General features: G+C 41.3%; 1 protein-coding gene across 5 annotated transcripts in view; it reads left to right on the forward strand.

The window, feature by feature from the left end:
* The window catches only part of CNTFR (ciliary neurotrophic factor receptor), a 440906-nt gene that overhangs the window by 291208 nt on the left and 132576 nt on the right, over positions 1-17122 (forward strand). The window lies entirely within an intron of this gene.

The raw sequence follows: 17122 nt of genomic DNA on the forward strand, positions 1-17122 counted from the left end.
ATCATTATCCTGTACCCCAAGTGTCATTATCCTGTACCCCGAGTGTCAGTGTATCATTAGCCTGTGCTCCAAGTAGTGTCATTATCCTGTACCCCAAGTGTCAGTGTATTATTATCCTGTACCCCAAGTGTCAGTGTCATTATCCTGTACCCCAAGTGTCAGTGTATTATTATCCTGTACCCCAAGTGTCAGTGTCATTATCCTGTACCCCAAGTGTCAGTGTATCATTACTGATATTATAGAGTACTTATTACAGTTCGTGTCCCCCCTTTGTTTCTCCGTCAGTGGCCTCAGAGAAGATTCTCCGGATTTGGGGCTCATGTATAGCTTTGATATAATTTGGCTCCATTACCTTCAGCTAAACGACAAAACCATTACTGACACATTTCTATAACTGACAATAAAATGAATGAACCCCATGAATAGAGCATCGCGCCCCTTTAGTCAGGAATCAAAGTCATTCCAGTCCGAGCTGCGCCTTCCTGTCAGTGACTGAACTGCTGATGTCAGCTGCATGCTATCTGCGCCCCGCACCCACTCGTAACCCCTTGCCTGCCGGGGAGACATGCAGCAGGAGGCGCCGTCATTCTGAAGGTCACATCCGTATCACTATTGGAGACGTTGGAAGGCTTCACACCGGTGACGGGTTTATTTTTTTTTTGTACAAAAAATGTCCCTTTCCATACAGATAATTCTTACCATTGCGCCCTGAGATATAATAACACATTAAGATTGCGCCGGACGCCTTGCTGAAGGGCAATGGCTGATTTTTTTTGTGGTTGGTAGAAGATGTTTCGCTTTTATGAAATCTAATAATCGAGTTTTATTCTTTGTGCCACGGGGGGAATGGTGTCTCGGGAGTAAATACAAGTCATAAGGGTTGAGGTTACCTCCGACTGGAGACAAAGCTGAAGGACGGGACCGGTGACTCGTGAAACCGCAGCCGCGATCTACAATCACTTTAACCCTTTATGGCCATGAACTGGTCGACTTTCTCAACGCCCTTGTAGAAGTTTCATTGCTTCTGCCAGATTCAGACTAGCACTTGATGTCCGATCCCATCTATAGTAGGAGATAATCGTGGTGCAACACCCCCCTCCCCCAGTTTATTAACATTGGGAAGTGGAATGGGGTCAACATAATTTGGAGCCCTCTTCTCGCTACGGGTTACATAGCAGCTTCATAGACCAATCAACTGGCCCTTTAAATACTGGCCCCCAAAAAATAACGTGCCACAATAGATAAACATCTAACATTTTACTGTCGTCCTGGGGACCTAATGGTATTTTTAACGCGTGCCACCTCCTGGCTCTTGTTTTGACTTACTGGAGACTGTCCTAAAGTAAAAACATAAAATATAGTGAAGAACATTAATTATTTAATTCCTATTTCTCGATTAATAAGGAAGCACCGCACGCTGGATTGTCTCATCAAATCAATAAAAAGTAAAAAAATGAGTTTCCTAATTCATTGACGGGATTGGAAAACCAATGAGGTTCTGGTATGGTGGGATGAAGGAAACCAAAAAGCCTCCACTGCTGTGACCTCACGTCCTGACCTACTGTTGTCACGTCTATCATTGAAGTTCTTATGGTTCCTTCTATCGCTCCTCACTATAACCTTCTCAGTTATCCTGTGTGATTGTCCCGCAAGTGATGCTCCATGGTTTCCATATCGTGCGCTGATGAGGACTAACAAGACTGTACTGGTGTTGGGAAAACTCTGGCTGTATCTGTCCTGTACGCGGCAGAGTTGACCTACTGTTGTCACGTTTATCATTGAAGTTCTTATGGTTCCTTCTATCGCTCCTCACTATAACCTTCTCAGTTATCCTGTGTGATTGTCCCGCTGGTGATGCCCCATGGTTTCCATATCATGCGGTGATGAGGACTAACAAGACTGTACTGGTGTTGGGAAAACTCTGGCTGTATCTGTCCTGTACGCGGCAGAGTTGACCTACTGTTGTCACGTTTATCATTGAAGTTCTTATGGTTCCTTCTATCGCTCCTCACTATAACCTTCTCAGTTATCCTGTGTGATTGTCCCGCTGGTGATGCCCCATGGTTTCCATATCATGCGGTGATGAGGACTAACAAGACTGTACTGGTGTTGGGAAAACTCTGGCTGTATCGGTCCTGTACGCGGCAGAGTTGACCTACTGTTGTCACGTTTATCATTGAAGTTCTTATGGTTCCTTCTATCGCTCCTCACTATAACCTTCTCAGTTATCCTGTGTGATTGTCCCGCAAGTGATGCTCCATGGTTTCCATATCGTGCGCTGATGAGGACTAACAAGACTGTACTGGTGTTGGGAAAACTCTGGCTGCATCTGTCCTGTATGCTGCAGAGTTGACCACGGGGGAGAAAAGGAAGACTCCTCTCTACACTCATTATCCAATATTTTTTATATATTATATTATTGGTTTATTGGCCAAATTACCGGTGCATCTACCGGTGCATCTGTGCTTTAGTCATAATTGGTATCAAAATGAACATTGGGTTTGCAAACTTCCGCTAGCAACAAGCATGAGAGTTCACCCGCGCGCCATCACTGCTTGGGTGAGTTCCACAATGTTCTCCTATAATACTGTCCTCCGGCTCCCCCGGGACAGGCTCCTTTAGAGGACTGCAAGTTACATATCACCGGCTGTTCTCTCAATGAGCTTGGTGACAACGTGATGAGCCCCAGTGGGATTCTCAGCCGGCACCGTAGCAGATGAGCTGAGCTTTTCCGTCTTCACATCTTGACATAAAACACAGGGTTTGTCACAGGAACCAGGGCTGTGTTCTCACCTATTGATTGTCTCAGACAGACAAGAACTGGCAGGGATTGAAATGGACAACGTAAGGACCAAACTAATTACCTTTCAGTCCGTCAGTGAGCTTCTCTGCAGAACTCGATTGCATGGCGGACAAAGATCGGTCAGCAAAAATTGCTTTAACCCCTTCTACTTCCAAACAGGATTTGTGTGGGACATAACACCGAGGAGGCTCTTCTCGAAAATGAATAGTCAACATGGAACCAAAAAGACCAGTCCTTCCCGTGAATGGGCAAGAACATTGTAAGTTGGTTTACTAATTATATCCACCAAAATTGTATTCAAAGCTTTCAATAATTAGTCAAGACATGAAAAGCATCAGAAAAGAACAAAAAATGTCCAGACTGAAATAATAACCATGTATTTCAAATTTCAAAAAATATCAATCTTTATTGTCCCATTGCGGGAATACCCCCCTATTTACCCACAATACATACAATGGTTAAAAAAACATATATTTTAAAAGACAACCTCGGAAAGGAGACTCCACCAAAACATGAAAAAGTATATATTCGTCAGTAAAAAAGACCTATAATAAAGTAGATGTATCTGCAGGAGACCAAGTATCTAGAATATGGTCTCTCAAATTGCACCATAGGATCAGCAGAAAATATATATCATGATAAAGACAAAAACAATGTCAAGACGTTTTACCTATGGTAGACATACTGATGGATGACCGTCTCCGATCCAAGGAAACACCCCGACACGCGTTTCGCTACCTTCGTTGGTTTACTAATTAGCCTACAAAGGTATGGTGGGTATAATTGAGGCAGTCGCTTTGGTTGGAATGGGCTCTGTGGAAAAGGGAGTGAGCCAATTTAGGCTTTTCGCATCATTATTCCCCCATAGGTGGTCTCCGCAGGTACCACACTGTCAAGAAATTGAACGGAACCAGCCCAAGTGTCCCGACAACGGATGGAAAGGGTGAACAAGCACTGGTGTCTCCACTCAATGGATGGAGACCATGGATGGAGGATTGAACACCAGCACGAAGACTGGCCTGATAGCTTTATATTTTTTCATTGGCTTCTTGAAGGAAATCTTAAAGGACCCATTATTGGCTATTGACTGGACAGCGCTTATTAAGGGATGGAACGTCTGTATCTAGAACTCATAGAAGATTTCCTTACATTGTATATTAGCCTTTTTATTTCCATAATCTCAGATGAGATCTTGTTACTCCGGTGTCTCGAGTCATGTAATCTCACATCTTCACGAACGTCCTGACAGTGGGGATGGCCTTAGTGTTGTTCTGTGGGATGATGCTGAGATTGGAGCTGTCACATTCAGACAGATGAATTATGTAGAGCTGGATGTAATCATACAGTATCTGACAAGGGCGGTGGGAGCTATCCCTTCTCCGGCACGTTAACGGGGCCACTTGCAAATGAGAAAAAGATCTCTCCTGGGGTTCAACACTAGGACTGAGAATCAGAATATAATAACAGCATTGATATATCCCGGACTGACTGCAAATTAACTCTTTGTAAATGCGGCTTCACTATAAGAACCTATCATTTAGTGTTGTAGTGAAAGTCCACGACATCCCAGGAATTACCAAACTTCTGAATCCAGTACAAAGCAGGGGAAGAAGGAGATATAAATCTTGGTCAAGACCTTCCCGAAAGTCTCAATCAATCCCAATTGTTAGAACTGCTTCAGTCACATCTGTGTTTGTATAGCAACCATTTCAGATTATCAGATTATTCTGGATTACAATTCAAATTGAGATTAGGCAATATACCGAACCAGGGAGTCTGGACAATTAAGTGGTTTGGACAACCATTTTTCATTTTGCTTTATAATTGCTCATTCTCCCCGTAACACCTCTGGGCGCAGTTCTTGGCTTTAGCGTATTTTTGCAGATGACACCAAGCTATGTAATATAGTTCAGACTATGGAAGATGTTTGTGAATTGCAGGCAGATTTAAACAAACTAAGTGTTTGGGCGTCCACTTGGCAAATGAAGTTTAATGTAGATAAATGTAAAGTTATGCATCTGGGTACCAACAACCTGCATGCATCATATGTCCTAGGGGGCGCTACACTGGGGGGTCACTTGATGAGAAGGATCTGGGTGTAATTGTAAATCATAAACTCAATAACAGCATGCAGTGTCAATCAGCTGCTTCAAAGGCCAGCAAGATATTGTCGTGTATTAAAAGAGGCATGGACTCGCGGGACAGGGATGTAATATTGCCACTTTACAAAGCATTAGTGAGGCCTCATCTAGAATATGCAGTTCAGTTCTGGGCTCCAGTTCATAGAAAGGATGCCCTGGAGTTGGAAAAAATACAAAGAAGAGCAACGAAGCTAATTAGGGGCATGGAGAATTTAAGTTATGAGGAAAGATTGAAAGAATTAAACCTATTTAGCCTTGAAAAAAGACGACTAAGGGGGGACATGATTAACTTATATAAATATATGAATGGCACATACAAAAAATATGGTGAAATCCTGTTCCATGTAAAACCCCCTCAAAAAACAAGGGGGCACTCCCTCCGTCTGGAGAAAAAAAGGTTCAAGCTGCAGAGGCGACAAGCCTTCTTTACCGTGAGAACTGTGAATCTATGGAATAGTCACCGCAGGAGCTGGTCACAGCAGGGACAGTAGATGGCTTTAAAAAAGGCTTAGATAATTTCCTAGAACAAAAAAGTATCAGCTCCTATGTGTAGACATTTTTCCTTCCCTTTTCCCTTCCCTTGGTTGGACTTGATGGACATGTGTCTTTTTTCAGCCGTACTAACTATGTAACTATGTATGTAACTATGTATTGAGGAGGGGTGTTTCTTGAGTTTCAATGTATCTTCTTCAAGTGCTCTAGTATGGAAGGGTCTGCCTGAACCCCTTAAACAGTTTTTGTTTCTGCCCTTTTATGTTTTTTATCCTGAAGCTTCATGATTTCTTCTCCTGCTGCCTGAGTTAGAAGGACTAACAAGTCTGTGCAGTATGAAGGGGCAGTCTCCTGTTCAAAAGATAAAAACTTCACATAAGAACTTCAGGGTATGTATTGAAATAGTGGTCACCTAGAGAGACGTCAAGTGGTTGCTAGATAATGTGAACTAACGCCGGAATAGTAATAGATTTTGCACAGATGTGTAGTACTAGCTCAGCTCTGTGCATGGAGTAACTTTGTGGACTTTAGTTATACCATAAACTAAGAACCAGTCATGTACAGCATCACCGCGAAAATATCAGCGAAGCTCCGTCATCAGGCTGAATGTAAGAGCCGACAGTATTTACACAGGCAGAGCAGTATTTTACAAGAAAGAAAGACACTTTGAAGAGTGCAGGTGATGGACACGTGGAATTTATAGACACTTTACGATGCTCGCCGTAGATTCCAGGTCAATAACCTGATATATAGAGATAATAACATTTATGGAGATATAACCTATATGACCAATCACAATGCTAGAAAAAATAAGAAATGTTGTAGATGTTCACAGTGACTCCACCAGCAGAATAGCGAGTGCAGCTCTGGAGTATAATACAGGATGTAACTCAGGATCAGTACAGGATAAGTAATGTCATGTATGTACACAGTGACTCCACCAGCAGAATAAAGTGTGCAGCTCTGGAGTATAATACAGGATAAGTAATGTATGTACACAGTGACTCCACTAGCAGAATAGTGAGTGCAGCTCTGGAGTATAATGCAGGATGTAACTCAGGATCAGTACAGGATAAGTAATGTAATGTATGTACATAGTGACTCCACCAGCAGAATAGTGAGTGCAGCTCTGGAGCATAATACAGGATTTAACTCAGGATCAGTACAGAATAAGTAATGTATGTACACAGTGATTCCACCAGCAAAATAGTGAGTGCAGCTCTGGAGCATAATACAGGATGTAACTCAGGATCAGTACAGGATAAGTAATGTAATGTATGTACACAGTGACTCCACCAGCAGAATAGTGAGTGCAGCTCTGGAGTATAATACAGGATGTAACTCAGGATCAGTACAGGATAAGTAATGAAATGTATGTACACAGTGACTCCACCAGCAGAAGAGTGAGTGCAGCTCTGGAGTATAATACATGATGTAACTCAGAATCAGTACAGGATAAGTAATGTCATGTATGTACACAGTGACTCCACCAGCAGAATAGTGAGTGCAGCTCTGGAGTATAATACAGGATGTAACTCAGGATCAGTACAGGATAAGTAATGTAATGTATGTACATAGTGACTCCACCAGCAGAATAGTGAGTGCAGCTCTGGAGCATAATACAGGATTTAACTCAGGATCAGTACAGAATAAGTAATGTATGTACACAGTGATTCCAACAGCAAAATAGTGAGTGCAGCTCTGGAGCATAATACAGGATGTAACTCAGGATCAGTACAGGATAAGTAATGTAATGTATGTACACAGTGATTCCACCAGCAGAATAGTGAGTGCAGCTCTGGAGTATAATACAGGATGTAACTCAGGATCAGTACAGGATAAGTAATGTAATGTATATACACAGTGACTCCACCAGCAGAATAGTGAGTGCAGCTCTGGAGCATAATACAGGATTTAACTCAGGATCAGTACAGAATAAGTAATGTATGTACACAGTGATTCCACCAGCAAAATAGTGAGTGCAGCTCTGGAGCATAATACAGGATGTAACTCAGGATCAGTACAGGATAAGTAATGTAATGTATGTACACAGTGACTCCACCAGCAGAATAGTGAGTGCAGCTCTGGAGCATAATACAGGATTTAACTCAGGATCAGTACAGAATAAGTAATGTATGTACACAGTGATTCCACCAGCAAAATAGTGAGTGCAGCTCTGGAGCATAATACATGATGTAACTCAGAATCAGTACAGGATAAGTAATGTCATGTATGTACACAGTGACTCCACCAGCAGAATAGTGAGTGCAGCTCTGGAGTATAATACATGATGTAACTCAGGATCAGTACAGGATAAGTAATGTCATGTATGTACACAGTGACTCCACCAGCAGAATAGTGAGTGCAGCTCTGGAGTATAATACATGATGTAACTCAGGATCAGTACAGGATAAGTAATGTCATGTATGTACACAGTGGCTCTGCTGTTTATGAAGATTGATTATGGTTACAAGCTTTAAGATAGTAGTCAGATGTCACGATAAACATTTACACATCCCTTCCATTAGGTAGACATGCTGTGAAAGGTTCTTTGACCAGAGATGTTTCTAACCTGAACCACCTCATACTACTATCTGATACTGGGCGGCCACTAATGTGTGGGTTATAGAGCCAGATGTCACTTTTCACATCCTCTGAGTATCCTATAAATCTACATTGTTATCACATCTACATTCTGTAATGACTGCCCTGAGAAATCGAACAAAAAGAAAATCACATCTCCACCAGAGTCTCAAAATTCAGGACCATAGTTCCTCCGTCAAAGCTCTACATAGAATTCACCCTTCTTTGGTGATATCTCCCATCTGGGCAGTGAGACCTTCAATATCCCATGACCTTTAGAAAGTAGAAATGAAGAATGGATAAGGCAGTCACTCAGAGCACCATAAAATCCCTCCGTTATATTGCTTGTCCTTGGGGCAGGAGCAGACTGAGGCTCCCTGCTTGGGTTTGGTGACTTGACCAACTGTCTACTACAGTCAACCACCCTAAATATTGGACAGTAAACCACCCGAATCATCTCATCCAGGGGTCCATTCTGGTCCTACGGGCCGTAACAGCTTCTTGGCCCTGTAGCACAGGTCAATCCCTGGAAAGTCCCTGATGATAGGAGTTCATCCATTGATTGTTTCCATAACTCACGTCAGAGCTCCTGGAGATCATCTTATTCATCCTGCAGGACAAACGTTGGTAATTTTTGTGCCATAGCCCTAGGCTCAGATACATCAACCTTTCTAGTAATTATTGCACTACTACTCCCAATATGTCCTGGCCACTCATATGGAGATGGAGATTTTTCCGCCAGGGGACTTTACTATCTTTATATTCTCTCTCGTTATCTCTTCTATAATAAAATTCCCTCTTGTTCCTCTAAGGAGCCGCTTCCTCTGATCTCATCTGTGTTTCCCTCGAGGAGGCGCCGACGCTCTCCAGACTAGGAAAACAATTAGCGTGACACTTTAATTAAGAGATGAACAGATGTGCGCATCTCTCACCGGTAACCTGCCGTACATCTCGAGGAGCGTGTTCAGGATTTCTCCGTAATGCACAATCATAGTTCCTAAATAATAATAAAATTGTAATCATTTTTATAGGATTTAAATAATGAGGTTCAAGTTTTTTTTAAATAAAATATAGAAAAAATTATGCTTAGAACATGAGAAATAGAAATAATAATGTCTTGCAGAGTGGAGAATAAAATCTGCTCGATCTATTTGTTATAATCCCAGGTTTAAGTTTTCGCTTCCTGTACTTATGTCCCAGACTGCAGATATATTGATTTCCATTGAAACCAACTAGGAGAAGTTAGCTACTTCCTCCCTCACTCTTTAATTATAGTTATTGCCCTTGTAAATATTTAGGCTACACACGACAAGTGTAATCAGGCATGACGCTACACAATGAGGGAAAAGGAGAAGAGGTAGAGGAATAAGTCGAAGTTCCTGGGCCACAATGCAAAATTTCTTACCGGGTCCTAATGAAGGACTTGGGTGTGACTGCTACCTCGGTACCCTCTATAGCCATGTTCCTGCGGAGAGGGGTGTCTGACTGTAAAGCTGAGGCAGGGAGAAAGTTGGTTGACTGTGTGACAGAAAAAATTTCATTGAGATCCAATATGGCGGATACTGGTAGCTGCTTCCTGTTCCAGAGAATGTATCCAGGAAATGAACCATTGACCATCTTTTTATGTAGGATATACCAGTTGCCCATTTCCTTAAATTCTCATCTAGTTTCCCAGGACAGATTATAAGATGCATTTCCATGTGCATCACATGTTGAGCCAAGGAGAATTGAATGTGGGCCTAGTTCTTGGGGCAGTGTAGCGACATGTTATGCTAGTTACAGAGTGACGTAATCTTGCCAGTGACACTCCCCATTCATACTGTATATAGCTCCTGAGCATCTCAATACACAGCCGTCATCATTGGATAGGTTTGGTCCCCAGGTCATGGATGGATGGAGTTGTCGTACATCATGCTAGTGTCTACACACAATGGGGCCTAATGGTTGATCACTGTCTGCATTTTTCAAGTTTAGTGACCTCACCAGATGGATTTACGGTGGTATTAGTGATGTCATCATATCTCAAGCTAAGGTAAAGATCGATGAAGTAGATAGAGCAGGTGTCATCTCACAGTTTTTACTTTAAATGCGTTGGGTTTACCTCTCGATTTGGGGTTCTGTACGTGATCTTCACTGCAGGACTTTTTGTTACCCCAGTGCCAGGCAGGTGGTATCTTGTAATCCTATTCGTGTTTTCTGTGTAGTATGGCAGGTATTAGATCACTGCTAACCCACTTATATATCTCATTAACCCTATTAGAGATAAATATGCCTGACACCGCTCCTGGCCTAATTTGAAATTAATCACCGCACACTTCCCATACAAGGGACAGAATAATTATAATTGTGACTGTGCTGTGTCTTCAGGGCCGGAATCACAACGACGTTGCTGCTCCGCACTCACATACTGACACCGTCTCACATCTGTTCTGTGTTATCCGCGGTCAGTGATGTCATCTGCTCTAATTTCACAATTCTAATAAGTAATTGTGTATATTAAGTGGGCGGCAGAGAAAAGAAACTGGACAAATGACAATTACCAAAAATTGCAAAAAGAATAAAACACTAAATAAATGTAATAACAAAATGTTTATTAAAGGGGTATTACCATCTTGGACATTTATGGCATATCCACAGGATATGCCAGAAATATCTGCTACATGTGGTTTTCCAGCTCTCGACCGCACCTCTCTCTAGAATGTGGCTCCCTGATCTCCGTCCTACCTTCTATCGCTGGTCTGGCCACTGATTTACAAGCTTTTCTGGAAACAGCCGAGCACGTTTTACTACGCTATTTCCGCAACTCTTATAAAACTGAATAGGAGTTAAGGCCCTATTACACAGACCAATTATCAGGCAAACGAGCATTTACAGAACACTCGTTCCCGATCATTGCCCTGTGTAAACAGGGCAACAATCAGCCGATAAATGTGCAAGCACTCATTCATCGACTGACTGACTGACTGACTGTATTGTTTATGCAGGGGCGTAGCTGTGGTGGGGCAGGCAAGGCGCAACTAAGGGGAAAGGTGGGGGGTGCCAGGGCCACACCGTCCATGACAGCGGCCTGCTGCCTCTCTGAGGGGGCGGCGGCGCTACTGAAACCAGCCGCCGCTACCTCCTCCTACACTATAGGCGATGAATAGCCAGGTATGTTCTTTGCCCGGCCATTCAGTGCCTTTCAACAACTTAAGCGGCGCGATTACTTCTTTGCGCCGCTTGCATTGTTGAAAGGCGCTGATCGACAGGGCAAGTTATAGTTCCCTGCCAAACAGCGCCTTTGATCAGAAGAGAGCAGTTCTGCATTGCCACTGGACGGCGCTGGAACGAGATTAAGCTGAGTATGTAAATATTTTTTTTTTATCCTAATAAAAATTAGTGACATTTTCTACAGCGAGGGCTCTATCTATATCTACAGGGGTCGGCTCTATCTACAGGGGTGGCTATATACAGGGGGGGTTATATGTGGAGCACTATTTATAGGGGGAGAGATATGCAGGGCACTATCTACAGGGGTGGGCTATATGTTGGACACTATATACAGGGGTGGGCTATATCTACAGGGGTGGTTATATGTAGGGCACTATTATAGGGGTGGCAATATGTGTGCACTATCTAAGGGGTGGCTATATGTGGGTCACTATCTACAGGGGGTTGTATGTAGGGCACTATCTACAGGGGGCATGGTGTGTGTGTGTGTGTGTGTGTGTGTGTGTGTGTGTGTGTGTGTGTGTGTGACACAGTGTATGGCGCTATTATAATTAGAGGTGCAGTGTATGGCGCTATTATATTTAGGGGCACAGTGTCTGGCACCATGAGAACTTTATCTTTGTTTATAGGTGCAGAAATGTGTTTATAGGTGCAGACATCTGAATTGCAAACTGCAGAAATGAGCTGTGGCCGGGGGAAGTCGTCATAAAGGTCTGAACCGGATGGAGAAGAAAAGACAAAAAGAACAACTAGAATCTGACATCACCTGTGAGTCACCTAATGTAAATGTTTATTCTGCCTCTAATCAGCACTGTGGTCACTGTATGATCTGCGATGATGGGGGGTATGATTATGATAGGATTTTTTTTGTGAAACAACATCTCCCAGCATATCCTTACCATTGTTTGGGCCATGCTGGGAGCAGTATACAATTTAGTGCAAACTTATATGGCAAGGGTTGCACTAAATTGAGCTGTATTTGTGCTGGTGTTGTAGTTATGTACTGAGCTTTGTTCTGTTGCTGTATATGTACTGATCTTGGTTCTGGGACTGTATATATGTACTGATCTTGATTCTGATACTGTATATATGCAATGAGCTATATGTATTGAGCTTTGTTCTGGTGTTGTATATATGTACTGAGCTTGGTTCTAGTGCTGTATTTATGTACTTATTTTGATTCTGGGGCTGTATAATATGTAATGAGCTTGGTTCTGGTGCTGTATATATGTAATAAGCTTGGTTTTGGAGCTGTATATATGTAATGAGCTTGGTTCTGGTGCTGTATATATGTAATGATCTTTGTTCTGGTGCTGTATTTATGTACTGAGCTTTGTTCTGGTGCTGTATATATGTAATAATCTTTGTTCTGGTGCTGTATATAGAACTATATTGCTTGTAAAATGTACAAATGGCAGTATGCTCAAGTAACATTAAAAAAAAATGTGGGAAAAAAAATGACACCTCATTGGTAGAGAAAACAAACATGGTGAGGGGGTAGGAGATGTCGGGAAAGAGGTTGGGGGGGGCAAACTGAATCTTTGCCCCGGGTGCTGGAGAACCTAGCTACTGATTTATGCAGCCGAAAATACTATCGTTGTCGGCATCACATCTCCCTGTGTAAACTAGGAGATGTGCTGCTGACCAGATAAAAATGTATGAGGGACGAGCGACCGCAGTAAGGAGCGCTCGTCCCCATACTAGCTCCTTGTGAAAGGAGCTAACGAGCCCCGATCAATGAGCTGTTTCGTTAAACGGCACTCCTCGGGCCGCTTAAGAGGATCCTTACGGAGACAGCGTAGCGCATCGAGCTACGCGGTGTTCATAGCTTTAGAGTTCCCAAGAAAGTAGGACGGGGGTCAGAAGGCCTCAATCTAAAGATAGATGCAGGTCCCAAAGGTGGCAGTATTATAGTAGTTATATTCTTGTATATAGGAGGCAGTATTATAGTAGTTATAGTCTTGTATATAGGGGCAGTATTATAGTAGTTATATTCTTGTACATAGGAGCAGTATTATAGTAGATATATTCTTGTACATAGGAGCAGTATTATAGAAGTTATATTCTTGTATATAGGAGCAGTATTATAGTAGTTATATTCTTGTATATAGGAGGCAGTATTATAGTAGATATATTCTTGTACATAGGAGCAGTATTATAGAAGTTATATTCTTGTATATAGGAGCAGTATTATAGTAGTTATATTCCTGTATATAGGAGCAGTATTATAGTAGTTATATTCTTGTATATCGGGGCAGTATTATAGTAGTTATATTCTTGTATATAGGGGCAGTATTATAGTAGTTATATTCTTGTATATAGGGGCAGTATTATAGTAGTTATATTCTTGTATATAGGAGCAGTATTATAGTAGTTATATTCTTGTATATAGGAGCAGTATTATAGTAGTTATATTCTTGTATATATGGGCAGTATTATAGTAGTTATATTCTTGTATATAGGAGCAGTATTATAGTAGTTATATTCTTGTATATAGGGGGCAGTATTATAGTAGTTATATTCTTGTATATAGGGGGCAGTATTATAGTAGTTATATTCTTGTATATAGGGGGCAGTATTATAGTAGTTATATTCTTGTATATATGGGCAGTATTATAGTAGTTATAGTCTTGTATATAGGGGCAGTATTATAGTAGTTATATTCTTGTACATAGGGGGCATTATTATAGTAGTTATATTCTTGTATATAGGGGGCAGTATTATAGTAGTTATTTTCTTGTATATAGGAGGCAGTATTATAGTAGTTATATTCTTGTATATAGGAGTAGTATTATAGTGGTAATATTCTTGTACATAGGGGCAGTATTATAGTAGTTATATTCTTGTACATAGGGGGCAGTATTATAGTAGTTATATTCTTGTATATAGCAGCAGTATTATAGTAGTTATATTCTTGTATATAGGGGGCAGTATTATAGTAGTTATATTCTTGTATATAGGGGGCAGTATTATAGTAGTTATATTCTTGTATATAGGGGGCAGTATTATAGTAGTTATATTCTTGTATATAGGAGCAGTATTATAGTAGTTATATTCTTGTATATAGGGGGCAGTATTATAGTAGTTATATTCTTGTATATAGGAGCATTATTATAGTAGTTATATTCTTGTATATAGGAGCATTATTATAGTAGTTATATTCTTGTATATAGGAGCAGTATTATAGTAGTTATATTCTTGTATATAGGAGCAGTATTATAGTAGTTATATTCTTGTACATAGGGGCAGTATTATAGTAGTTATATTCTTGTACATAAGAGCAGTATTATAGAAGTTGTATTCTTGTATATAGGAGGCAGTATTATAGTAGTTCTATTCTTGTATATAGGGGCAGTATTATAGTAGTTATATTCTTGTACATAGGGGCAGTATTATAGTAGTTATATTCTTGTATATAGGGGGCAGTATTATAGTAGTTATATTCTTGTATATAGGAGCAGTATTATAGTAGTTATATTCTTGTATATAGGGGCAGTATTATAGTAGTTATATTCTTGTATATAGGGGGCAGTATTATAGTAGTTATATTCTTGTATATAGGAGCAGTATTATAGTAGTTCTATTCTTGTATATAGGGGCAGTATTATAGTAGTTATATTATTGTATATAGGAGCAGTATTATAGTAGTTATATTCTTGTATATAGGGGGTAGTATTATAGTAGCTATATTCTTGTATATAGGGGGCTGTATTATAGTAGTTATATTCTTGTACATAGGGGGCAGTATTATAGTAGTTATATTCTTGTATATAGGGGGCAGTATTATAGTAGTTATATTCTTGTATATAGGGCCAGTATTATTGTAGTTATATTCTTGTATATAGGGGGCAGTATTATAGTAGTTATATTCTTGTACATAGCAGGCAGTATTATAGTAGTTATATTATTGTATATAGGAGTAGTATTATAGTAGTTATATTCTTGTACATAGGGGCAGTATTATAGTAGTTATATTCTTGTACATAGGGGGCAGTATTATAGTACTTTTTTCACTGTAAGGCTGGGTTCACACGTGGCGGAATTTCACTTAAATTCCGCTGCGGACACTCCGCAGCGTTAATCCGCAGCGGAGCCGTTTCTGCATTGACTTCCACTTCTATTTAGAAGTGTTCGTTTAGACGATGCGTAACATTCCGCTGCGGAGCGGAATTTGGTGTCCGCAGCATGCTCTGTCTGTTGCGGAGCAGTGGCGGACTCATGGCGGAATTTCTCCATTGAGTTCAATGGAGATTCTAAGTTCCGCAATGAAGTCCGCAGCTGTCATGCACATGTTATGTGTGCTGCGGATGCGTCTTGCTTTTTTAACATGACATTTCTTCATTCTGGCTGGACCTATGTATTTCTAGGTCTACAGCCAGACTGAGGAAGTCAATGGGGCTCCCGTAATGACGGGAGCGTTGCTAGGAGACGTCTGTAAATAGTCACTGTCCAGGGTGCTGAAAGAGTTAAGCGATCGGCAGTAACTGTTTCTGCACCCGGGACAGTGACTACCGATCACAATATACAGCAACCTGTAAAAAAATATAAGTTCATACTTACCGAGAACTCCCTGCTTCTGTCTCCAGTCCGGCCTCCCAGGATGACGTTTCAGTCTAAGTGACGGCTGCAGCCAATCACAGGCCAAGCACAGGCTGCAGCGGTCACATGGACTGCCGCGTCATCCAGGGAGGTCGGGCTGGATGCCGAAAGAGGGACGCGTCACCAAGACAACGGCCGGTAAGTATGAAATTCGTTTACTTTCACAAGGGAAAGTGCTGTCCCTTCTCTCTATCCTGCACTGATAGGGAGAAGGGAAGCACTTTTCCCGCAGTCCGCAGCAGCTAGTCCGCATCAATTTACTGCACTTTTTGTGCAGATTCTGTGCGGCATTGATGCGGACAGTTGCGGAGGAAATCCGCCACGTGTGGTCATGCCCTTACAGCCCTAGTTTCTCACAGCTCTGGACACATAATTGTATTTGTACCCTTGGTTATATTGTAGTATAGTGGACTTTTCCGCCGTTCTGCAGTTTCTATGTTACTGGATAAACTTATCTATTAGGACATTATTGCCTCTTAGTGTTTGGCTTTTAAAATAGGCCTAATCCCAATAAAAGTAGAATTTGATAATCAGAGTTGTTACCATGTAGATCAGGAGGAGTGATTCAGTATCTGCGGATATTAGTGAACATCTTCCAGCAATAAAGCAGAATAATAGATTGTTTGTCACCATTTGTTGGAGGAGAACATTGTGATCTATTACCTTATGAGAACGTGAGATGTCTTATAATTTACTCAGAATGAAATGAGAGATATTGAGAACATTACCAGAATTAATTGTTTCTCAGACCACAGAGTTATATATATAGCATGGGACGAGCAGCACGCCGCGACCTGTCCGGGAGGGACGAGCTCACCAAACTTCAAGTATCACGGCCTCTACTGTGCCGCACCCATCATTATAGAGCATGACGGCTTTGAAAACGGTATTATACATGTGAGGCTTAGATACACAGCTCAGAAGACAGTATCCCACTTGGTAGGCTTAGATACAGAGGCTCCCCAGACAGTATCACACATGATAGGACTAGATACATAAGGTCAGCAGACAGTATCACACATGATAGGATTAGATACAGCAACTCAGCAGACAGTATCACACATGATAGGATTAGATACAGTGGCTCAGCAGACAGTATCACACATGATAGGATTAGATACAGAGGCTCAGCAGACCGTATCACATATGATAGGATTAGATACATGGCTCAGCAGACAGTATCACACATGATAGGATTAGATACACATCTCAGCTGACAGTATCAAACATGATAGGATTAGATACAGCAACTCAGCAGACAGTATCACACATGATAGGATTAGATACAGCAGCT

This window comes from Rhinoderma darwinii, chromosome 1 (genome assembly GCF_050947455.1).
Source record: "Rhinoderma darwinii isolate aRhiDar2 chromosome 1, aRhiDar2.hap1, whole genome shotgun sequence".
Classification (NCBI taxonomy): domain Eukaryota; kingdom Metazoa; phylum Chordata; class Amphibia; order Anura; family Rhinodermatidae; genus Rhinoderma; species Rhinoderma darwinii.